The sequence below is a fragment of the Equus asinus genome, unplaced genomic scaffold (assembly GCF_041296235.1).
Source record: "Equus asinus isolate D_3611 breed Donkey unplaced genomic scaffold, EquAss-T2T_v2 contig_3, whole genome shotgun sequence".
Lineage (NCBI taxonomy): Eukaryota > Metazoa > Chordata > Mammalia > Perissodactyla > Equidae > Equus > Equus asinus.
Genome location: NW_027224960.1, coordinates 545982 through 572734, shown reverse-complemented (window position 1 = coordinate 572734; position 26753 = coordinate 545982). Strand labels below are relative to the sequence as shown.

Genomic DNA, 26753 nt, shown 5'->3' with positions numbered 1-26753 from the left:
CAGTGACACACCTCTCTCCTGCCTGCTCCCTTTTCCTTCTTTCTGCTCACACGTTAGTTTCCAGGGCATGTAACATTTCAAGACATAACATAGGGGGATATTCTTGTGCTCTATTCCTTATAAATGTAGTTTCTGCCTTCACAGTTGTAAGCCATTTAAAAATATACAATAGCCATTAAGGAAGAAACTGGGGGGCTGGCCCGGTGGCGCAGTGGTTAAGTTCGCACATTCCGCTTCTCAGCGGCCCGGGATTCGCTGGTTTGAATCCTGGGTGTGGACATGGTACCGCTTGGCATGCCATGCTGTGGCAGGTGTCCCACATATATAAAGTAGAGGAAGATGGGCACGGATGTTAGCTCAGGGCCAGGCTTCCTCAGCAAAAAACAGAAGGACTGGCAGTAGTTAGCTCAGGGCTAATCTTCCTCAAAAAAAAAAAAAAAAAGGAAGAAACTGGTTACTAAATAGATGCAAAGTGGAAAGAGACAGAATTAGGAATTTCCATATATGATGACAAACAGTAAAAATTCATAGGAAAAGAGTCAGTGGGATTCTTCTAAATAAGTTTCCAGTAAAACTAAGAACACCAGATGCCAATTCTGTGTCTCCTGGACACAATTATATCTGGTTAACTCTCTCCCCATTTCACCTGAAGCTCTCATGATTTTGGAGGTTCGTTTGATTTACACTTAATCAAGGCTTCCCCAACTGTAATTTTTGAAAGTAACTGTTTCTCATAAAATTGAGTGATTTAATTTTTTTCCATCCTCCATTTTATTTGCTACAAGATTTGGTGACATATAAACTTGAATGAGGAAGAGTTAGTGGCTCAGATCAAAGTGGTCTTTCTTTGAGCAAATTAAATCAGAACTTATCCCTACCTCGTAAATGCAGCAACTTAACGATCATATGCTGTAACTCTGTAAAATGACATTACTTGATGAGCAAAAATAGCGGGCCAATGTGATTGAGAATAATGACCTCCCTGGGAAGAATAGCGCTTACTTCATCAGAAGCCAGGTACACGCAGAGCAGGGCTATTTCTTCTGCGGTTGCAAATCTTCCCGTCCTCTGTCTCTTCAGGAAGTCGCTCCGTGCCTGTGACCAGACACCACACCAGACATCAGTGGTGTGAGCTAAAGTATGAACTCACTGGCAGCTCCTTCAGGAGGCAAAGCAAGAGAGATCTACAGAGGCCACTGGCCTGCTGCCTCGATTATTCACGCATGATACATGAGAGTATCATTAATATTATTAACTGTGGGCCACGCAGGACTATGGTGACTCCTACGCTGCTCAAACTATTTGTGTTATACTAAAACCTACAGACACTGTGACAGATCAGGAAGTTAATCTTAAAGTAGAGGGTTTTTAAATTTTTCTGAAAATGTGGTGAAATATACATAATATAAAATTTATCATCTTAACCATTTTTAAGTGTACAGTTCAGTAGCATGAAGTGCATTCACACTGTTGTGCAACCAATCTCCAGAAGTCTCTTCATCTTGCAAAGCTGAAACTCTATGCCTACTAAACACTAACTCCCCAGGCCCCTCCCCCAGGCCCGGCTACTACCCTTCTACTTTCTGTCTCTATGCATTTGTCTACTCTGCGTAAGGAAGAGGGCATTTTTTTTAACTAAAAGATTTAAACACATTTAAAATAGGAGACATACCTCTTCAGGGTTTGGTCTGGCTTGTATTCTTTCTTGCAGAGATGGGGTATCAACGGTTCCTAAATCAAAGGGTGACATTCAGCTTGGTTACTTACTTAGACTGAAAAAGAAATTGGCAACTCAACTTTAAACTTCCTTTCCGTAGGATACAGGTACCAGAGAAATCCTGTACATAACTTGGAACAGCAATTTCACCTCTTCTGCCTGCCCTTTTATTTCATAGGCTTATAACTTCTTTAACAGCATTTCCATGATTTTTAAAAGCACAGACTACAATTCACTATGACACTAGGCAGGGACTCTGAGTGAAACACCAGCATTTTAGTCGCATTACACTGACATGATACTTTATGGACTGTATGCAGTTTTACAGGTATTATCTCAGTAATCCTCACAACAACCCTGAGGGCTAGGTAATATCACACAATTCTTTACCAGTACAAGGACCCACATTGTCTCAATGATCTCAAAACCATTCTTTGCTGTCACGTTCACTCTGAATCCTCAGGGACAGCTCCATGCTTGTCACAGTCCTTGGTTCTAAATTTTCCTCATTATCTTGCCAGTTTTCATTGGCTTCAAATTCCTATTTTAACATTGTTTCATGTTTTTCATTGAAAAATATAATTTACAATATTTTACTTAAAAAAATAAAAATAAGAATGACACTAAAATTTTTACAACCCCACTTAGTTCACCTTCCTACAGAGCAAGTTCCCCAGACTTTTTTTGTTAACGTATGTAACCTGTAAATTCTCAGGAAGCCTCTTTCTGACTGACAGTACTCCAGGAGGCCACACGGTCTTCCTACGGTCACGGAAAATGATCTGCAGTCATCCTTCAGGTCCATCTTTAGAGCGGGCTCCTCACAGCACTGCAGATTTGAGGTCTGCTCAGAAATAATTCCTTAATTTTATGACCATTTGCCATTTCTCTGGAGAGGCTGGGAAGCTTCAAAATTTGCACTTTCTGACACTTTTCTGTCTAAGAACCCTTTCTTTAGCTTCTTTCTCCTCTCACATTTTACTCGGAGGGGCGGCACTCTCCCCACTCTGGGAGGAAATTGCCTTCGCTACATTGCCTGGTTCATTAGAAACATTTTATACCTTCCATGTCACTGCAGCCAATAGTGCTGATAAAATTTCTGAAACCACATAACAAAGACCCCCTTGTATCCAGTTTCAGACAACATTTTTTTTTTTTAAAGATTTTATTTTTTTCCTTTTTCTCCCCAAAGCCCCCCGGTACATAGTTGTATATTCTTCGTTGTGGGTCCTTCTAGTTGTGGTATGTGGGACGCTGCCTCAGCGTGGTCTGATGAGCAGTGCCATGTCCGTGCCCAGGATTTGAACCAACGAAACACTGGGCCGCCTGCAGCGGAGCTCGCGAACTTAACCACTCGGCCACGGGGCCAGCCCCTCAGACAACATTTTGCTTACTTCTCTCATCAACAGCCTCCTTAAAGTCCAAAATTTCACCAGCAGTGTGCTCAAGATGCCTTGAGCTTCTCTAACACTCTCCTCAAAATCCTTACAGCTTCTACAGCTTCCTCCCACTGAGGAAAATGAGCGTCACATCTTACATGTGGCCAGTATGAATGGCCATTAAATGAGAGCTGTGGATCAAGCCTATGCCTTCTGCTTCATTCCACTGTCACCTGACTCTGCTGTGTCCATGGCACAGGCTGACACACCATGCTACTGTCTACCCAAGTCGTGCTGACCAGCTGTGACTCTACAGCCATCAGCACCATCCCACACACACTCATTCCCCATCATGTTTCCTTCTGGGACTGGCTCAGTGAGTCACAGCTAGTTCCTTGTCCCAGAGAATTTGATAACATATTTTCCAATCTTCTGAAAAGGCTAGCTGCTAAAACAATCACATTTTCCAAATCATTTTGCCATTTATTCCACCGGGTAAATGGTACCAAGAACAGCTAGGCTCAGGTATCACCAGTTTGTATGTTAAAACCAAGTGAAACTGTCTCTTCTGTATCCTCCTGTTTCTTAGTGCTACCGATGTTTACCTTTTTAGTCCAAGAAAAATTATACACAACACCTCCATAAGGGGAATGCTGTAGCTTGAAAGTGACAAGAAATTTTCACATATTGAGGTATATGGGGTAGCTATTTTGGTTTAAAACTGATTTGGCTTGAACTAAAGACACCTGACTTATAGCCTATCAAACATCTGCCTTAACCATTAAAGAGGGCATTATGCATTATCTCAAAGTAAAAGAAGGCACTCTTTGAAGATAAGGATGCACACTTCCCCTCCTGTGCCCACCAGTATCAGAACTCTTTAAAGATAAGTTCCCCTTCCTGACATCAGGGTCATGTTGACCTGCTTGCTAATTTGCAACTGAGTATCTCTCTGAAACTTTGATGAATATGTATCCTGGGTGTGTTTTATGGATGTTCTGTGTTCTAAAAAGGTATAAAACTGTACTGAAAACCATGCCTCTCTGGAACGCTTTCTTCCTTTGTAGAGACTGCCTGATTCAAGTAAAACGCACCTTATCTTTCTTATCTATAAAATGGTTATTGGTTATTCTGTGTCAACAAAAGGTATATAGTCGTCTTCCCTCTTTAATAAATCAGTGGTTTTCAACCTGAGGGGAGACCAGGCTGGATTACATCAGAATCTCCTGTGGGGCTGTCCAGCCTATTCCCCGTCAACTCCCCCCCAGATCCTAGCATACCCTCCAGGTCGTGAAAGGTCCCACAGGGAACTGCAATGCTTCCCCTCCTCAATCCCCACACCAGCTGTGAACTACTGAGAAAAACCTGGATCCTGGATGTTCATTTCATTTCTTTCCAGAGAGGAAGTTAGTAATTCTTCTTAGGTAGCCTATATTCATTTTGGTCAGTGGAACCAGGTGAAAGGGCATATCTAATTAATAGACACACCTACAGATATTAAGAAAATGAGAAGTCATTCCTAAGAAATAGGTTATTGAATGCTTTAGTTTGGACACATTGAATGTCCTTGCTACTAATAAGTTCTGCTTTTCTCCTTTCTTTTATGAGCGGTCAGCACATTTGGGTGAAGAGCCAAACAGTAAATATTCTTGGTGTTAAGAACCATTTGTTTTCAACTCTGCTGTTGTAGGATGAAAGCAGTCATTGCCAATACAAGAAGCAAACTGGGTGTGGATGTGTTCCAATAAAACTATATTTACAAAATAGGCGGTGGGCTGGATTTGGCCTGCAGGCCATAGTTTGCTGACTCACTTTGTATAGCATCAAGGAAGGTATTAATCCCTCCTTTTTATCCCTGGGCCAACCCAGGTGATTTCCACGGCAGAGCCCCTGTGTTCTGGGAGGCTCCTCTTACTTTCTTCCGCTGTCCTGTGAGCATGGGCTACTTTTCATCTTCCCCCCGACACAGTCATCCCTGGTCTGCTTCCAAAACAGTAAGCCCTGGTGACTCATGTCTCTTAACCCAGTGGTTTAGAATTGCCGCCACGTGCATGAGCAGCATGTAAACTGTTTGCCTCAGTGGCTTATTCCTGATGACTTAGGATCTCTCTCCCAACTGACTGTTAGACTGTTACCTTAACAGGATGGGACTCTTTCCCTTTTGAACTTGTCCCAATGACAGGCCACAGTAACAGGTAGTAAACAAGCTTATGGAGATCTCTCTCACAGTGGCAAGTGGGATGTCACAAAGGACAATTTCATAGCCCTGTGGAGCCTAACTCACCTGGACACACACAGTTGCACCTGATCCCCTGCTGGATGAAGTCTGCAGCCACGGACTTTGTGAGGCCAATCACGGCTGCCTTGGTTGTGCTGTAGACACATCTGTTCACAACTCCTGAGGATGAAGAGAAGGTTCGACAAGTGAAGGAATGAAAAACACAGTCTCCTCTAGAAAGGGAACACAAATTAGTGTCCCCAGTAACCAGTGTCATGCTTCCTCTCACCCCACTGTTTTTTAAAAATTGATATCAGGTTTTCTCCCTTAATAGGGTGAGTTTCTGAATTTAGGAAAATAGTATCATTATCGGCACAACTCAACTGAGACTCAGGTGTTGAGATGCTGCACTTAAATGACAAGTGGTTTTAGTTTTTCATCATCAGCTGGGAGAAACCTTAGGCAGATTCCAAAAGAAAATTAGGAGTGACATCGGCATCATGGTGGAGTGAGCTGTTCCCTTTGTCTCTCCCTCTTCGAACTACAACTAAATGGTCATTCATTGATCAGCAGAAGATACCCACACAGCACCTCAGGATGCCTGAGAGACCTGCGCAGCTATACATTTGAAGGGGGATGGACTACCCCTGGAGAGGTGGTGGAGATAGGTGAGTACTCTTCTGGTCCCCCAGCAGACCTGTACACGCATGCAGCTGCTCTCCCAGCTGGAGGCCCATAGTACTGCTGCAGCCCCAAGGGTGGGAGCGTGCCTCGGCGTGACCACAGGAACAGGTGATGGCAGCCCTGAGCCCCCGCACGATCACTTTCTCGTCTGGTGGGAGAGCCCAGAGCCACTGCAGTCCCAGGGAATGGCTAGGCTCAGACCCAGTGGGGAGGCCCTGCCCACAAAGCACTAATGGCTGGTGTGACCTAGGAGCAGATGGCAGTGGAGCTGTGCACCCAGGCAAACAAATTCCCAGCTGCCTTGAATGCCCATAGTACCACTGCGGCCCCAAGGGGTGGACTGCAACTCAGTGGGACTGTGGGAGCAGGCAGCAGCCCTGAGCTCCTGCATAATCGCTTTCTTGTCTGGTGGGAGAGCCCACAGGGCCTCTGCAGTCCCAACAAGTGGCCCAGGCTCGGACAAGCAGGGCTGACAGGGATCACGGTGGGCTCAGATTACACAGGTGCTGCCCCCTCTCCAGTGGTGGCAGGTGGAATGTATGACCAGATACTATCAGTATGCAAATGCACAAATCCACCCCATTGAATGGTATGAAGTATATTAATACTCCTGACCAGAAGGAAAAAGACAAATACTCAGAAAGCAATCCTGAAGGCACAGAAGTCTACAATCTAAATGACAGAGAATTCAAAATGGCCATCATAAAAAACTCAATAAGTTATGAGAACTCAGAAAGACCGTTCAATGAAATCAGGAACAAAATTAATGAACGGAGAGAATTCTTCACAAAAGAGATTGAAACTATAAAGAAAAAAACGATCAGAAATGTTGGAGATGAAAACACAATAAATGAGATAAAGAAAAATTTGGAGACCTTGAATGACAGAGCTGATATTACGGAGGATAAAATTAGCAATTTAGTGAACAGAAATACAGGTATTCCAGAGGGAGAAGAGAAGGAGAATGGAGCACAAAACTTGTTCAAAGAAATAATAGCTGAAAACTTCCCAACCCTGGGGAAAGAGCTGGAATTAGAAGTAAAAGAAGCTAAGAGAACTCCTAATTGCATCAATGTAAAAAGACTTTCTCCAAGGCATGGATTAGTAAAACTGGCAAAACTTAATGGCACGGAAAAAATACTAAGGACAGTAAAGCAGAAGAAAATCACCTACAAAGGAAACCCCACCAGGCTTTAATTGGATTTCTCAGCAGAAACCTTACAGGCTAGGAGAGACTGGAATGATATATTAAAAATTCTGAAAGACAAAAACTCTAAGCCAAGAATACTCTATCCAGCAAACATATCCTTCAGATATCATGGAGAAATAAAATCTTTCCCAGATAAACAAAAGCTCAGGGAGTTCATTGCCACAAGGCCCCCTACAAGATTTGATCAAGAAGGCCTTCATACCTGAAAAGAAGAAGAAAGGGTTTACACAGCCTTCAGCAAGGAGATAAACAGGCAGACAAAATCAGAAAACTGCAACTCTTTATCAGAACAGATTAGCATAACATTAAAGATGAAGGGAAGGAAAATATCAAGAATAAATATAGTCTCATCATTTTAACCACAAACTCACAATACAAAATGGAACAAGTTGTGACAACAATAATGCAGAAGGCGAAGGGGAAAGGGATGGAAACTGCTTAGTCAAAAGAGATAAGAGTCTATCAGAAATGGACTATCTCATCTATGAGATCTTGTACACAAAGTGCAGGTTAACCACTAAAAAAATCACAACTGAGACACAAATGATAAATAAGCAGAAAACTGAGAAAACCATCATAGAGAGCCACCAAACTGAATCATCCGTCTGAAATACACGGGATAAGAAAAAGGGAAATACAGAACAACTGGGAAACAAGTGATAAAATGGCAGCATTAAGCCCTCATATATCAGTAATCACTCTAAATGCAAATGGATTAAATTCCCCAATCAAAAGACATAGAATAGCTGGATGAATTAGAAAACAAGACCCAACAATATGCTGCCTCCAGGAAACACGTCTCAGTTCTAAAGACAAACAAGCTTAGAGTAAAAGGATGGAAGACAATACTCCAAACCAATGGCAAACAAAAGAAAGCAGGTGTTGCCATATTTACAGCAGACAAAGTAGACTTCAAGATAAAAAAGACAATGAGATGGGGCCAGCCTGGTGATGTAGTGGTTAAGTTCACGTGCTCTGATTTGGAGGCCTAGGGTTCATGGGTTCAGATCTTGGGCGTGGACCTACACATTGCCCATCAAGCCATGATGTGGTGGCATCCCATATACAAAAGAGGAAGACTGGCATGGACATTAGCTCAGGGCCAATCTTCCTCACCCAAAAAAAGAAAAAAAGGCAATGGGAGACAAAGAAGGGCAGTATATAACAACAAAAGGGACACTCCACCAAAAGGATTTAACACATATGTGTATGTAACCCAGGAGCACCAAAGTACATAAAGCACCTATTAACTGACCTAAAAGGAGACATTAACAGCAACACAGTAATAGCAGGTGATGTTAACACCCCACTTTCATCAATGGATAGACCATCCAGAGAGAAGCTCAACAAGGAAATAGTGGAACTAAATGAATTACAGACCAGACAGACTTAATAGATATATATAGAACACTCCACCCAAAAGCCAGCAGAATACACATTCTTCTCAGGTGCACGTGGAACATTCTCAAAGAAGGACCACATGTTGGGAAATAAGGCAAGCCTCAATAAATTTAAGAAGATCGAAATCATATCAAGCATCTTTTCCAACCATAATACTATAAAACTAGAAATCAACTACAAGAAAAAAGCTGGGAAAGAGATAAACATGCAGAGACTAAACAACAACCTACTGAGCAACCAATGGATCATTGAAGAAATTAAAGGAGAAATCAAAAAACAACTGGAGACAAATAAAAATGAAAATACACGATACCAACTCACATGGAATGCAGCAAAAGTGGTCCTGAGAGGGAAATTCATGGCAATATAGGCCCACCTTAACCAATAAGAAAAATCTCAAATAAGCAATCAAATTACGCCTAACAGAATTAGAAAAAGAAGAACAAAAAAGGCCCAAAGTCAGCAAAAGGAGGGAAATAATAAAAATTAGAGCAGAAATAAATGAATTGAAACCAAAAAAACAGTAGACAGGATCAATGAAACTAAGACCTAGTTCTTTGAGAAGAAAAACAAAATTGACAAACCCTTGGCCAGACTCACTAATTTAAAAAAAAGAGAGAAGGCTCAAATAAAATTAGAAGTGAAAGAGGAGAAATTACAATGGATACCACAGAAATACAAAGAATTATAAGAGAATACTATGAAAAACCATATGCCAACAAATTGGACAATCTGGAAGAAATGGATAAATTCTTAGACTCATACAACCTCCCAAACTGAACCAAGAAGAAACAGAGAATCTGAATATACCAATCACAAGTAAAGAGATTGAAACAGTAATCAAAAGTCTTCCAAAAAATAAAAGTCCAGGACCAGATGGCTTCTCTGGAGAATTCTACCAAACACTCAAAGAAGATTTAATACCTATCCTTCTCAAACTATTCCAAAAAATTGAAGATGATGAAATACTTCCTAACACATTTTATGAGGCCAATATCACCCTGATCCCAAAGCCAGACAAAGACAACACAAAGAAGGAAAATTACAGGCCAATATTGCTGATGAACATAGACGAAGAATCCTCAACAAAACATTGGTAAACCAAATACAGCATCACATTAAAAGGATAATACAACATGATCAAGTGGGATTTATTCCAGGGATGCAGGGATGGTTCAACACCTGCAAATCAATCAATATGATACACATTAACAAAATGAGGAATAAAAACCACATGATCATCTCAAGAGATGCAGAGAAAGCATTTAACTAGAGCCAACATCCATTTATGATAAAAACTCTCAATAAAATGGGTAGTGAAGGAAAGTACCTCAACATAATAAAGGCCATATATGACAAACCCACAGCCAACATCATACTCAATGGGGAAAAACTGAAAGACATTCCTCTGAGAACAGGAACGAGACAATGGTGCCCACTCTCACCACTCTTATTCCACGTAGTCCTGGAGGTTTTGGCCAGAGCAATTAGGCAAGAGAAAGAAAGAAAAGGAATCCAAATTGGCAAGGAAGAAGTCAAACTCTTGCTGTTTTCAGATGATATGATTTTATATATATAAAACCCTAAAGAATCCATAGGAAAACTATTAGAAACAAGCAACAACTACAGCAAAGTTGCAGGGTACAAAGTCAGCTTACAAAAGTCAGTTGCATTTCTATACTCTAATAACAAACTAACAGAAAGAGAACTTAAGAATACAATCCCATATACAATCCCAACAAAAAGAATAAAATATCTAGGAATAAATTTAACCAAGGAGGTGAAAGACTTACACAATGAAAACTTTAAGACGTTAAATGAAAGAAATTGATGATGACATAAAGAAATGGAAAGATATTCCAGGCTCATGGACTGGAAGAATAAACATAGTTAAAACTTGCATACTACCTAAAGCAACCTACAGATTCAATGCAATCCCAATCAGAATCCCAATGATGTGGAAATAGAACAAAGAATCCTAAAATTTACATGGGGCAACAAAAGGCCCCGAATAGCCAAAACAATCTTGAGAAAAAAGAATGAAGCTGGACACATCACAATCCCTGACTTCAAAATATACTACAAAGCTGTAGTAATCAAAACAACATGGTACTGGTACAAGAACAAGCACACAGATCAATGGAACAGCACTGAAAGCCCAGAAATAAACCCACACATCTACGGACAGTTAATCTTCGAGAAAGGAGGCAAGAACATACAATGGAGAACGGAAAGTCTCTTCAATAAATGGTGCTGGGAAAACTGGACAGAAATATGCAAAAGAATGAAGTTAGACCATTATCTTTTGCCACACACAAAAATTAACTCAAAACAGATTAAAGACTTGAAGCTAAGATGTGAAACCATAAAACTCCCAGAAGAAAATATAAGCAGTACACTCTTGGATATCAGTCTTAGCAGTATCTTTTCGAATACCATTTTTACTTGGACAAGGGAAACAAAAGAAAAAAATAAACAAATGGGACTTCATTGGACTAAAGAGCTTCTGCAAGGCAAAGGAAACCAGGAACAAAACAAAAAGACAACCCACCAACTGAGAGAAAATATTTGCAAATCATAAATCCAACAAGGTGTTAATTTCCAAAATAGACAAAGAACTCATACATCTCAACAACAAACAAGCTGATCCAAAAATGGGCAGAGGACACGAACAGACATTTTTCCAAAGAAGATATATAGATGGCCAACAGGCACATGAAAAGATGTTCAACATCACTAATTATGAGGGAAATGCAAATCAAAAATACAATGAGATATCACCTTTTACCTGTTAAAATGGCTATAATTACCAAGAGAAAAACCAAAAAATGTTGCAGAGGATGTGGAGAAAAGGGAAGCCTCATCCACTGCTGGTGGGAATGCAAACTGGTGTAGCCACCATGGAAAACAGTATGGAGATTCCTCAGAAAGTTAAAAATAGAAATAACCATACCACCCACCTATTCCACTACTGAGTATTTATCCAAAGATCATGAAAACATGAATGTGTAAAGATATATGCACCCCTATGTTCACTGCAGCATTATTCACAATAGCCAAGATGTGGAAGCAACCCAAGAGTCCACCGACTGATGAATGGATAAAGATGTGGTATATATACAACGGAATACTACTCAGCCATAAAAAAGACAAAATTGTCCCATTCACCACAACATGGATGGACCTGGAGGGTAATATGCTAAGCAAAATAGGCCAGATAGAGAAAGACAAACACCATATGATTTCACTCATATGTGGAAGAAAAACTAACACATGGACAAAGAAAACAGTTTAGTGGTTACCAGGGGGAAGGGGGTTAGGGTGTGGGCACAAGGGGTGAAGAGGCACCATTTATAAGGTGCACAGAGTTCATTGACCTCCCCACCTTCCAAGGATACTGGGCCTGGGCCCTACACAAAGGAATGTGTCTGGGCTCAGGGCCACTTCGGCCCTGACTCTAAGGCACAAGTTACAAAGAATGAGTCCTGTGTCATGTTCCTTGTCTGGGCTGGCCACCCTGACGGGCACCTGACAGGACTTTAGAAACATCCTATCCATGGGAACGAAAAAGATAGAAGCACCCCATCTGTGGGAACAAGAAGAAATAACTCAAAATATCCAAATGTCTAAAACCCTGAGTCAGAACCCAGAGAAACCTTAGGGTAAAAGGGAGTCACAGGCATAGAACAATTGGGAGTCTCACTGAGGAAAGGACACCTTGCCTCAGACCCGGACAATCGGCACTCCCACCCGCCGTACAAACTATTGGGACTTCCCCAGCTGATTGTGGTGTGGATGTTGTAAGTACCGATTTGTTGTTCTCCCTTATGCCCACTCCTTGTTCTGTTTCCCTTTATCCAAAACCTTTGATTGCTGAAACAACCAAATAGCCTTGGCGGTGCCTGTCATTCCTTGCCCTTTGCGGCTGCGGGCAACATATGGTGACTGAAAAATAATAATGCACAACTGAAACTTCACAGTGTTATAAACTATTATGACCTCAATAAAATAAAAAAGATAAAAAAAGAAAACTGGCGCAGTGGTTAAGTTTGCACGTTCTGCTTTGGCAGCCTGGGGTTCGCCGGTTTGGATCCCGGGTGCGGACACAGCACCGCTTATCAAGCCATGCTGTGGCAGGTGTCCCACATATAAAGTAGAGGAAGATGGACATGGATGTTAGCTCAGGGCCAGCTTTCCTCAGCAAAAAGAGGAGGATTGGCGGCAGATGTTAGCTGAGGGCTAATCTTCCTCAAAAAAAAAAAAAGAAAGAAAAGAAAAGAAAATTAGGGTAAAGCAAAGCAAAACAAAAGTCCAAGAAGCTTAGGCATTTCTTTGCATTTCTCTCTCATGCAGGCTTAATGTGTGTATCCTCGCAAAGAGAAGGAATGTTCTCTCAGCAGTGGCTATTTCTTTTTTTGTTTTTTTTTTGTAACAGAGCTTTGTATGAAGTGCTGTGACAATACGGGAAGTAACTCTGCCTGTGGGCTTGGGGGGGTGCTTCACAAAGACAGTTGATCTGGGCCCTAAACGAGAAGTCAAGTTGAAGGGCCAGGATTGCAGTGCAAGATGGAGATAAGGGCACAGTCTGGCACACATGGATTTTCAAGTTTAAAATGAAATAGCTGGGGCCAGCCTGGTGGCTCAGTGGTTAAGTGCGCGTGTTCCGCTTTAGTGGAACTATCACATGGTGGAAGACGTGTGTTTGCCTGAGCCTCTCCCCGCTCCCCGTTTTGGACTGTGAACTCTCTGGGGGCAGGGGCACACAGTAGGTGTTCAATACATTTTTGATTAATCAAATGAATAAATGTTTCGTTCTCCCACTTTGATCTCCACTGCCATATCCATTAGAAGAACTAAACGGGAGAGCACAAAAAACAAACTTTCATTTAATGTCACTGGATCACATGTAAGGTGAAAGGACTGGTAGACAAGGAACTTAATACTAATTTTAAAAGAGCAGTTTTGAAGTTATGGGTAAGTTTTATCATATCTGCTATGCTTGTTTCCAAAACCCTTAGCTTGTGAAGATTATGAGTATGTTCATCACAACCCCCAGAGGAAAACAGACTTACCTTTGATGCTGGAAGCCACAGAGGACATGTTGATAATATTGCCAGATTTGTGAGCATCTGCCAAAATAAAACAAATAATAAAAAAAAAAATGCCACTCTGCAGGCTAAAAATACTACCTCTTTAAAAGATCTGCATTTACTCTGGGTTTGCAGAACCATCTTATTAGCTGTTAACATGAAGTACTATTAAGCAGTCTTAACAACCTCCTCATCACTGCTGGGAACTGATGGCAGAGTACACTCTCACTGGCAAGAACATCTCCCAGGGGGACTACCACCTTCCCTGTCACAAGAGTATCAGCAAGACCGAGGATGAACTCTAAGCCAGTGCAAATGAATGTTCATATTTACTGTGTTCCTGATGTTAGAAAACTCTTACTCCAGTGAACACATTATTTGATGAATACCTACAGTGGCTGGGTATTGTGTAGGTCCAGGAGATTCAAAGATAAGTGACACAGTCCCTGCCTATGGAGAGCTGCCAGTCTGACTGGGTGGCTGACATAATCAGCATCCAGAGACAGCATGGGCCTTCACAGAGAACAGGTGGTGGGTGGTAGGAAGGGGCCAATCCACTGTTGGACACTCAGAGGAGGGCTCCTAGGAGGAAATATGTGGGTCGATTTTTGAAAACTAGAGTATTAGTGTAACCGTGGGCCCTCCAGGACCAGTTCAACTGACCCCGTCTTACCAACAGAGTAATAAGAGTGGGTTTTCAGGAACTGAGAGTCCCCCCTTGTCCAGTTCAGGCCAGGTAAGACCACCATTCCATCAAGTGGGCCTGCGCAAATGCCTGTTAAGTAATCTTTTTGACATCAAAGGGCTGAAAACTCCACCCTCAGATCATGCCAACATCACCATTCTGTGAATATGCGTCCTATGAAGAGCCATGGAGCTGACTGCACTTGCACAGATCATCACTCACCTCATTTCTCACCTCCAAGTATCCGTCTCCACCCTTCAGACCACCCTGCCCTTCATCCCATAAATTTTGCCCCAAGTCCTTGATCAGGGAGACAGATCTGAGAGAATACGCCTCCTGTCTCTTTGCAGATCAAGCTAGCAATAAAGCTTTTTTCTTTCCCCAAATCTGATGCTGTAATTAATTGTTTTTTTTCTACGTGCATTGGGTAGGAGAACCCCATTTTTGTGGAGTAACAGTCAGAAAAACAAAAGAGAAGTGTGTTTTAAGGAATGAGAACCATAGGTATAAAGGTTCTATTATGGAACTGGGGGGAAGGGATGGGTCTGGCTGGAAGGCAGGCCCTGGGAGGAAAGAGGCCTTAGAGGCCAACAGGGACTAAATTTAGGAATTTGGGATTTCCCCTGAAGATAAGGCAGGCCTTAGTGCAGAGGAGGAGCGGTATGTCTAGATCCGGGGATTACAGGTTCCTCTGGCAGCCTATGCTGGAGACGACTGGAAGCTGCAGTAGTGGTTCGGGAAAGGAGTGGTAAAAGCAGACACAGCAGGCAGAGCTCAGTCCATGGCCACATGCACTGATGGCAGCCTCCTGTCAAGGGCAGTGTTTCCTAAAAATACGTCCTGCAGGATTTCCCCACTCAATTGTGAACTTTGAGAGAGGAGGGTCTGGGGCTGTGTTGTCCTCCTAGACAAGGGGCACAGTAGGCGGTCAATACGTTTTGATGAATTAAGATCTCCTGAGGTGCTAGTTTAAAGTGCAGATTACTGGGCCCTGCCCCAGACCTAAAAGAATATATAATGAAACAGGCTGCTATGACTTAAAAAATGTTTTGTTTTCAATGAACTTACACTTTATTAATTATAACATATACGTATGTTTTCAAGATAATATTATGTACATGCAAGGGCATGGGTACTCATAAACGTTTTGGAGGAAGAAGCAAGAGGTTGAGAGAATGGGCCTAATGGGCACTAACTTTTCATGGAAGTCAGAGGCTGGGAGGATGACTATAGAGAACAAGGGGAGATGGTGGCCACGAGAGAGTGGGGAAGAGTTCAAATAACTGCCAGGAGGAAAAGGGAGAATATCAACTAGAGAACAGAGGAAGGAAAACCAGGATATACTCTATCATGAAAATCAAGTGAAGTTTCTAAAAGAGCAGAGTCTTGAGAGGCAGTGTAAAGGGTCTAGAGAAAAAAGTCACTTCCGTTGGGGTGAGTTTCTCCAGTAGCTTTCAGACAGAGGCAGGAATGGAGACGGTGAATGATCGAATGGATCAGGGATGAGGCTGCCAAGATTATACATCTCTTTATGGTCATCTTCCTACTTTCCGTTTTGATACTTAGCTACCAATCATACTAAAAGCAGAGAGTCTGAAACCAGCCTATGGCATGGTGCTGGAGACAGCGAAGGACACCGGGAGAGGCTGAGGTGACCCACCAAGTCAAGGAAGATGGAGGGGAGAATATATTTAACTCAACTTGTGTGTCTATAAAATAAAGAGAATCATAATGAAATGGGGTCCTCATAAAAAACACTAGGAAAATTAGTAGAGTAGAATGGTGTTGAAAACTAAGCCTTAAAATTATTCTTTCTTATCCATTTTAGCAAATAACCCATTTTACTTTATTGTTCCAGTTTTATTGAAATATAATTAACATACATAATCCATTTTTAATACATATAGCCCAACTTAATATATAAAAATGGGCTATTAAGTGAGTTCAGTCTCCAATCTTCTGAAATGCAATAATCTCTCAGGCAAACTAGAATTTCGCGCCTAGAGATGCTACTGCTGCCCCAACACTGGTACCATACATTCGGCTGGGCCTGTCTGCTGATTCTCCAGCCCAAAGTCCTTGCCTCCCTCCATGCTGCCTTCCTACCCCCAGCTCAGAACCTGCTGTCCCGTGTGATGCTCCCTCTGCCTGCCAAGCAGCAGCCCTCTGTGGCCCATAAAGTGGAGTGTCTGTACATAGTAAGGCCACATAGGACTGATCTTCCAGAAGCTCAGGCAGGGCTACAAAGGTCTCTAAAGATCTCCTCTAGCTGTATCTAGTCAGTCCCACTCTGACTCAGCTCTTCTGTCCCCATCAACCAGAACTCAGCTCCTAAACTTGGCAGACCTTGGCTCCTTGGGTCTTCAGTGATTCCATGCCTGACCCCAACCTGGACTGATAACCTAGATTCACTTACTCATTCAACCAACATTTGCTAAGCACTTCCGTGTGCTAGGGACTCTTCTACAATACAGCAAAGGAGGAAAAATCCCCAAACATCCAAGCCCTCCCCAGATCCTTGTCGTAATGGATCTTCTTTTCTAGTGGACCTTGGATTCTGCACTGACCTCTTACAGAATCTTCAATTTGTCCTCTGCCTTTTGACCGATCTTTCAGTCTTGGAATGTCTATCCATGAACAGAAATTTCCTACAAGTGTTCCTATATTTTGACCACCTGACCTTGCAGATCTGCTTGGACTCCAAATCCTGGCTTCCTCTGGAAAGTTCTAACTGGGTATATGTGTGTCATGGTTAACGAACACAAGAGGATCCTAGACAATTACTGCTGGAAGGGATTGTGTAATCTATCACCCTCATTTTAAACAGAAGAAACATGGGGCTGGCCCTGCGGTTGAGTGGTTAAGTTTGCGCATTCCGCTTCGGTGGCCCAGGCTTTTGCTGGTTTGAATCCTGGGTGTGGACATGGCACTGCTCATCAAGTCACGCTGAGGTGGCATCCCACATGCCACAACTAGAAGGACCCACAACTAAAAGTACACAACTATGTACCGGGGGGCTTTGAGGAGAAAAAGTAAAAATAAAATCTTAGAAAAAAAAAAGTAAATAAATAAATAGAAGAAACACATGCTGAGAGAGCCTAAGTACCATCTCCTAGGGCACCTGGCGAATTAGGGGCAGAGCTCAGGCTGTGCCGAAGGTTTTTTGACACCAGAGTCTGACCTTGGGGTCAGGTTGGTTAGGGTCACCTTAACAAGTGGCACTGACTCCTTTTGATTCCCCATCCCACTGGTTAATATTTTGGGGGATTTTTTTCTTTTCGTTTTTTACAAACGAGTGTCATTGTTTCATATGGATTATTGTTAAGGTGCTTTAAATCACAGGCAAACTCACTAATTTGCAAGTTATTGTTCGATATTTTAAAAGTTAACACTTACAAGTGTAAATTTCAGCTCCACTGTGCCTCACACCTACGTTCCTCACTGATACTCGTGAAGCACTGCAGACACGAACAAGCTCATTTTACAAATGAGTCTCACACGTCTCACCAGCTGTGACGGACGCTCTCCCCTTTTACCACAGCCTTTGCTTCTCCCCAAATCCTGTGTTAAGGACCAGCCTTCAAAAAATGCATCCAAGTTCCAAATAACAGATTTTCATCACCTCCAGATAGGTAAAAAAGGCAATTTATATTTTTAAAAAATTTGCTAGTTCAACAATCTGTGGGCCCACCCAAAGATCCCTTCTAGGCACTAAACAAATAGATTAAAAACAAATTCCTTTGTTACTAAGTCAATTTCTCTAACTTTCCTTTTAGCATTCATCTGCATCCTTCTTGACGTTAGGTTGAATGTTCAGAGCAAAGTATCAGTCCTGCTGCGCCATTAAAAAGCTCTTCTCCTGCCCCGCACAGGGCAGCATTCAGTACTCCAGTCATCTCATCCAGCAGGGATGGATGGAAAGAATGGCTCTTCTGCATTTCACTAGGATTTAATTTACAACCTTGAACTGAGCTGGTTCTGTACTCAGTCAACCCGTCCATTGTCTGAGCCCGTGCTGTCTGCCACTGCTGGCTTACAAGCTCATTTGAAGTCAACATTTTTCATATTTACACCTGTCTCCCCTAGAGCACCTGGTGTGGTGCTTTGTATCAAAAGGTACTTAAAGCTTATTTGTATAACAAAATGAAAAACATTGATGAGCTGTGTGAAGGCTGGAGAATTCAAGGGTGGCAGACTCAGGAGGAATACTCTCTCTTCAGCACATGCTGTCTCTCACCTCTCTGGAACTTCAGTGGCTCAGCTAAAGACAGGAGAGTAAGGAGGGTACTCAAGGTACAGAAAAGCAGTGGGGTACATCCATCCTGAGAGCGTGTGCCTAATCTTAGCTCTAACCACTTGCTAGTTATGTGATTTGGGCAAGTTACTTAACCTCCTAGTTTCTTTCTCTGTACAGTGAATGGGACAAAGTAGTACCTACCTCATCGGATTGTTCTGGTCCCACAGGCCTCCTGCTGTCCCTCTCCCTGGAAGCTTCTCCCCAAACACCTGAATGGTTAGCTCCGTTGCTCCATTCGGCCTCTATGAAAATCTCACCTTATCAGTGAGGCCCTCTGGGACCTCTCTAATAACTGAGCTTTTTTTCTCTTCATAGTACTTATAACTACCTCACATGTTATATGTTTATTTGATTACATATTATCCTGTCTCACCTCTCCAAAATGGAAGTTCCCTGACAGAAGGGACTTTGTTTAGTTCTCTGATTTGTCTTCTGCACCTAGAATGGAGCCTGGCATGTAGAAAGTGCTTAATAAATATTCTTTGAATGGATGAACTGGAAGGTCAGACGAATTAATTTATACTAAATGCCTTGGTATTTATGTTCACTACATGTTAGTCATTACGTTAACTACCATTACTCTTCAGCACATGTGAGGATTCTTTCTGGATGCCCAGGATGGAAACCTGGAGACTAACGTGGTGGTCATCCTGGTGGTGGTCACCTTACTTTAGGAAGAAAGGCCTTGATCATCAGGTACATGCTGCGGACGTTAAGATTCATTGAGAAGTCCCAGTCTTTCTCCTCACAGTCCAGGATGGTTCCATGATGAACAAAACTGGAAGAGTAATTAAACAATGGGGAAAAATTATCATTAAAAACGATTTCTATTCCACTTCCTTTTCATTTTTATTTTCATTTATTGACTTAGACCATTGTCCCTTCCCTAACCAAGACTTTTAACAATTCAAACATAGTATCACTTGGTACATTAGGTAAGTAAGTGTCTCAACAACTTAAGGTAAAAAATTTGTTATTTGAAAACAAGATCCTTCTTTTAAAAGAAGGCGGCAAGTGTCTGGAGCCCCCAAACATAAGAAGCTCTATACCAAATGCACAGGAAATATCAACGCCATTACAAACAACTGAGGACACTTGCCCCAGTGGACTCTGATTTCAAGAGCAGCAGTGCCCTCAGGTGGCAAGAACTTATCATTCTCAAGGGAAATCAAAGTTGCAGGGAAAACAAGTATCTCACCATCTCAGGGCAGCAAAGTAATATCGCTACTGTACAGTTCTGACATACTGAGTAAACAAAGCAGAACAAAAGAAAACCCTCAAAATAGCCTTTGCTATTTTCCAAGTCACATTTCCTCAAGGAAGCTTTATAACAATGGGGTCCTAATTGATTTCACTGTCCCCTGGACCAAAATTATGTAATTACTTATAAAATATTGTCAGTTGTGATTCCCATGTACCACTGTACTTCCAGTTCAATCAAATGACAGCAAGAACCACATGCTATATTTCTATATCCCTTACTTTGCTGAAAATTTAATAGATGCTCAAAAAATAATTTTGCTAGTTGATTTTTTCATGGTTCTGAATATATTCTTCTATGAAAGATGAGCAGATTATTTATAAAATAGATAATCATAAATTGTTGCTTTAATTTCCATACATTGTAACACATGATAAACTATGAATAGACAGACTTTTTTCATACTGAAACATGATTAGGAAGAATCATAAAAATACATAAGAAGGCTCTAGGATTTTTCTATCAATGCCACAGTATAAACGTTAACACCACACAAGAAAAGTGGAACATCAGACTCTATCTACTTAGTCCTGCGTAAGCCTCAACTGTCCTCATCTCTACTGTCATGCCTGAAAAGGGAGAGTGAGCACAAGCACTAGCTGCTCCACATGGGGCTGCTCCAGCTCCAGTCTCTCATCCTTCAAGCATGGTTCAGCAAGTTTGGTACTACTCTATCAAGTTCAATTAAGCCATTCTCTTTGTGCTGTATATAAAGCAACAGAGTGAAACTTCTTTTGCTGGGATTAATTGTCCTAATAAGAAATGCTGCGCTTGGGAGGTAGAAAGAACTTGCCAGAATGTTGTGCCAACAAATGGGGAACATTCGCATTTCAATAAACTGAGTGCTCAGTTTTTGGCAGATATACTTTGCCTTAAAGACACTCCTGGAAAACAGTTTTTAATTTTATTTTATAAGTCTTAGTGGAACATCAGTGACAAGTCCACTGGTGTGAGCCTGTCCCCAGCCTTAGGTAGATCAACAGCGTTGGATTGGTAGCAGTTGTCTTGAGTATCCTTAAGTGCCTTTAGGCCCCAAGCACATGTCAACTTCTATGGCTGTTTTACTTGCTGAATCTTACTTGTAACAAAAATTCTGTCCAAAATCCAGCTTTATTTCCTAAGGAATATATTAGGGTTCACAAAGAATAATTTGGCCATATTATCAAATTTCTTTTAATAAAAGACATAGAAAACTTTCTGTGAGGAGAATGAAATTAAAAAGTTATGAATTACCCAGCAACATTAAAGAGAATGTCAACTCTCTCAATTTCATTGGCAAACTCATCAATTTGTTTTTTTTTTTGTGACATCCAGGACTCGAGTCTGAATACCTGAAACATAAAACAAGGGAAACTATTTACTTATACCCATAAAAAATGTTTAGTCTTGTAGATGTAGCTGCTTTGAAGTACAAAGATTACAGTATCTGTCCATTTTGCCTTCATAGGATTGTTGACCATTGGTAGGGTCTTAAGAATCTTAAGAATCTCATTAATAAAAATCTTAAAATCCTCCCCATCCTGAACTCCCAATAACACACCTCTCTTTCCCTCCCTTTCTCTTCACTCTCTAAATTGAATACTAAAGGCCTTTTCTGAGAAAAGACTTTACAGTGAAGTATGAATGATCTATATTAGATGCTTCTCAGTGAGCCAGCAGTAATAACAGAGCGCAGGCTTGCTCTTTCCCCAGAGGCGAGTCACTGCCCCAGGAACACTGAATCCTATCTGAGTGAGGGGTAGGGAAGGGCAGGGCAGTGAGACAGGAGACTGTTTCCATTTGTGCACTTTACCTTCATGTCAATTCCATTATTTATTGGAAACAACTTTGTCAGTCAAGGGTATAATCACTTATTTCTGCACTAAATTGCAAGGAGAAGAAATGAGGGGCCAGGAGAAGGGATGAAACACTTGAAAGCTAGACATGAGAGATCCAGCATTGGATCTCAGAGACACACTGTAATAGTTACTAAAAAACCCCAAACATTCTCTAATAAAAGAAAGTCACTATTTTAATGTTTTTAAAAAAAATATGGTTTATTATTCTTTTATAGATATAGAAAGAAAAGATTATAAACATAGAAAAGGAGAGAAAGGGGAGAAAGTTTTGGGAGGACTTTCTTCCCTTAGTACTTTTTCAATACTTTTTCAGTACAACAGCGTTTTTCTGACTTGGAGTTAAAATTCCCTATTATTAAAATTAAATAATTTTCCAATAATAAATAAACAATCCAATAATTAAAATAGCATAGTCTAATTCCGTTCATGAATTCAATGTGCTAATTTGCATTTGATTATATAACCTGTTCTATTTTGCTGGAAGAATTAACTTTCAAATGAGCTGTCTGTTCTGATTTCTTTCAGAGGAACTCTAGTTGAAGTCCTTTGATGCTGGAGTTGAGTTCAGTGTGGTGCAGTAAGGGGTGATACACAGCGAAATAATTTGCATACTCTCTTAGGGTTTCTGATCATATGTGACTTTAGGGCTGAGCTGTCTCCAATATGGTAGCCACCAGGCACATGTGGCTACTAAGCACTTGAAATGCAGCTAGTCAGAACTGAAATGCGCTGTAAGTGTACAACACACGTGAATTTAAAAGATTTAGTATGAAAAAAGAATGTAAAATATTCCATAAATTTTTTTTATATTGAGTATGTTAAAATGGTATTTTAGATATATTTAGTTAAATAAAATACATTACTAAAATTAATTTTCATCTGTTTCTTTTTACTTTTTAAATGTAGCCACAGGAAATTTAAATCACACACGTGGTTCACATCATTTTCCTACTGGACAGCACTGTGCTGAGTAGGGCACAGAAGTGAAAGTTGTCATTAAAAGTTAACGCAACAACTGTTAAATTTCACATACAACTTTGTAATTAGGTACTGAATCCTTCAACATGCTGGATAAAAAAAATTTTAAGTATACAACTTTTATATATTTAAGTATACAGATTTTTGTCTGTAGGTTCACAGAATATAGATTTGATATCAAAGAATCAGGCTCTAAGAAGAAGGCCGGTGGAGCTGACCAGCCAAGTAATTTTCTTTCAGCAGACGAGTACTGTTTTTTATAATACCTTATGGACTCTGAATCCCAAGTTCAAGCTGCTGAGTTGCTTACCCGGGTACTTTTCCAGTTCTTGAAGTTTGGACTCATTGATATCTGTGGCTATGACTTGGGCACCTTCTCTTGCAAAAGCCTGGAAGACAACACACAAATGAATCCTTTGTTTACTTGGTTAAGCTGCTCTCATGAATAGAAAATCCTTTAGCCTTTTCTCCCTTTATCTTATTTTCATTGTTTTCCTTATACATGGGTGGAATTTCAAACTATCTAGTCTCACTTAGCCCTTCCCATTGTTATTTTTATCATTAATTAGTACAACATGACATACATTGTGCTTGTCATCTGACTTTGTCCCTTTTAGTAACATCAAATACAATCGTGTTTTTAAAAAACTAGGATTCTGTTATTAACACCTCTCAAAATACTACTATTCTGTGATTTGACAGCCTTTATTCCATTTCTGAGCAGGTGACTAAACCCCAAATAATGAGAAAAATGGGTTATTTCAACACTTTTCCTCCTAAGAGTATACTAGTGTTTTCACAAATATCAAACTAATCCTACCGTTACAGTTAAGCTGCATTATTAGCTCAAGTGAGGACTATAATGTGCAAGAAGCTGCTATAAATTACAAGGTAAAGGTAACCTGATAGTCTTAGAACTCTGGAGTCCTATGTCTGAACTGAGGTGATTTCAGAGGGCTATGTACTCCTTTAGGCCCGCTGTAACAAATTTATTACAGTGCAGAGAAACTGAGGCAAAGAAATAAGTTCTCAGCGTCAAAAGTTATGAGACGTCACATAATAAATATGTGAGGTAAGCCTTGCTTCATCTGCCTGGGATCAAGAGTAGCAACTTTTATTTTTGTAACTTAAGACAACAGAAGCACAAAAGCCAATAAAAAAAAGAAGTAGAGCAGAATTAAACAGCCATGGGATCTGTCCACGTGATTCAACACCTCCAAAGGCAGGAAGCAAACAGAGATAGTAACTTACTATGGCAGTGGCCCGGCCGATCCCCTGAGCAGCAGCTGTCAGGACGATGACCTTCCCATCAAGTCGACCCATAACGGAACCTGCGGTTTAATCTACAGACACGTGTATTTAATGGCATGCACTGTAGACATGGTCCTATGCAGTAACATCTAGAATGAATGGTTCAATGTACTCCTTTAAGAACCTGAAGATGGCACCTCAGCACAAATATTCCCACCATGAGAATTCTCCAAGAGCGCCCACTCTAGATACCTAGCTTTGTACATCAAAACCATTTGGCACAGCCCACTCAACTGATACTCAGTAAGAGACAGACATTGGACTTGACCCACCTTTCGGTTTTTTGAGAACCCAATGCTGATCCAGAAGGGGTGGAGTCCTCCCCTCCCCATCCTCCCCGCTGTGCCTGCACGCACTGCTATGCCACTGGGCATGTCCTTCCTGCTTTCTGTCCTGTAAACTTCCGTTGGGTTTGCACCATCAATCATTTCTAGTTTATTTATATTCTTATTTTTGCAGGGGAAGATTCGCCCTAAGCTAACATTGAACCAGGAGGCTGAAGTGGAGTGCACCAAACTTTAACCACTAAGCCATCAGGGCTGGCTCTCATCTGTGGTTTTTCCTTGTCCCTTGGAAAGATTTCACCATCGGCCTCAGAAAGTCACTGAACAAAAGAACCGGAAAATCAAATCATGTCCAATACCCCCATTTTACAGATGAGGAAACTGATGTGGCCTGGTCCAGGTGAGAGAGACAGACGAAACGCAGGCCTCCCCATAACGCTGCCGATCCTCTTCTCAAGCTTAAGCCGGCGGGAGTTAACGCTTTAACAGCCACAGTCAGTCACTTCTGACAGGCAGGACTGAGACACTGTGACCGGGGGAAAGGTGGCGTGCATCAGGTCTGACCAGTGCCGACTGCAGGGCGCGCGGAACGGCTAGTGCTGAGGTCGGGGTGGCGAGGAGTCAAACGATGATCAAATGAGGTGGTCTTCAAGGAGCCAGGCTCTCTCCCCCATCCTGCTGTTCTCAACGTGTGCCTCTGACCTCGCGCCAAGTCACAACATGGCTGCTATGTCCCAAGGCACCATATCCGCATCCGCGCCAAAAAACACCAAGGGAAGGAGCAAAAGCCAAAGGTCTTTCTACCCAAGAAGGAAGGCCTGCTCAGAACCCCGGCCCACGTTTCACCCGCCAGCCCTAGCAGCCGCGGGGGCCGGCATGTGGGGGCGCCGTCTTCCCCCCTCAGGATGGGAAAGGCAGGGAAACGAGCTGGGAGGGCGTTGAGCGAACGCACTCAAGCAGCACGCGCGCACACACACCGCGCCCGAGAAGGCGCAGGCGGCTTCTCCGGCCTGGGCCCCTAAGCCCTTTCCTCCCGAGCCCCACTCCGTGCTCCTCAGCCAGGCGCGGCTCCGCCCGCCGGGGGCGCTCACGCGGGCAGGCGTCAGGCAAGCGGGGGCGGGGGGCGTCAGGAAGGCGTGGGCGGACGCGCGGGGGGGGTGTCAGGCAGGCGGGGGCGGGCGCGCCAGGGGGGCGGGGCGGGGGGGCGTCAGGCAGGCGGGGGCGGGCGCGCCCGGGGGAGGGGGGCGGGGCGGGGTGGGGGTGGGGGGGCCTCAGGCAGGCGGGGGCGGGCGCGCCGGGGGGCGTCAGGCAGGCGGGGGCGGGCGCGCCGGGGGAGGCGGGGCGCGGGGCGAAGGCCCGAGGTGTGGCCCGGTCTCGCGCGCTCCTTCCCGCGTCCCAGCCGGCGTCGCACCCGGGCCTCCCACCAGCCGGTCCAGCGGGCCTCGTGTCGCCCGGACCCCTGCCGTCCAGCCCTCGGCCGCCCGGGGCCCGCGGCGTCCACGCGCGGACAGGAGGCGGGCGTTCCAGGGGGTGCCCCGCCGTCCCCGCCCCTGCCCGGGCGCTCGCTCCCTCTGCTCCCAGCGCTGCCCTGAGCGGCCGGCGCCCGACTCCGGGACCAGCTCGCCGCTGCCCGAGGCGCTCCGACCGCGGCCGCCCTCGCCAGCCACCAAGAAGCCCAGCCACTCTGAGGCAACGAAATTTTCACTGGTTTTCCCCCTTCTTATACGAGAGGTTCATACTCACTTTAAACTTGGGGAGAGTTGAGATATTTTCAATATGTACTTTAGGAATGAGAGACTCCAGGAACCTTTACCCACCCCCAGTCCTGAGCGTGCGGATCAAACGCTGTGACTTGAGCCCGTGCGCCCCGCGGCTCTGGGCGCCGGGCTCCGGGCGGCCTCCCCGCCTTTCTGGGCCCGGAGTTTGGAGCCGAAGGTTTACTGTTAGGTCAACTGCACTGCCACGCTAAAACAGAGTTTTTGGGAAAATGAGTTGCAAACATGGCCTGAAATGGTAAATTCCAACATGAAAAGCAAACGTGATGGCTTTCTTACTGTAAACACTGGAATCAAAGTGTTAATTTTTCGTTATCAGAGGCAGAGCATTTTCGGGAATTCTGTCTTCATGAGCCCGGAAGAAAAATGTTCACTGAAAAATCCTCTCTTCTTTGGTTATTTTGAAAAACTTAAGATACCAGAGTTCCAAATGCACCCTAATCCTGATCTAACTGCTAAGATTTCCTGAAATAAGTAACGTGCAGAGCAAAGCAACACATAAAAATTAAACATTTCCTTTTCCCAGTCCATTTAAAGTTTCATTGAAAAAATACCAGGAAATCTTACTTTAGAGTAGCAGCAGGTGGATGGCGTCCTCCAGGTCACTGCGCGAGCGGCAAACGGA

At 42.8% G+C, this 26753-nt stretch overlaps 1 pseudogene; it reads right to left on the bottom strand.

Annotated features, from left to right (window-relative positions):
• Nucleotides 1-747: 747 nt before the first annotated feature.
• On the bottom strand, nucleotides 748-26753 carry LOC139043586 (dehydrogenase/reductase SDR family member 6-like; annotated as a pseudogene).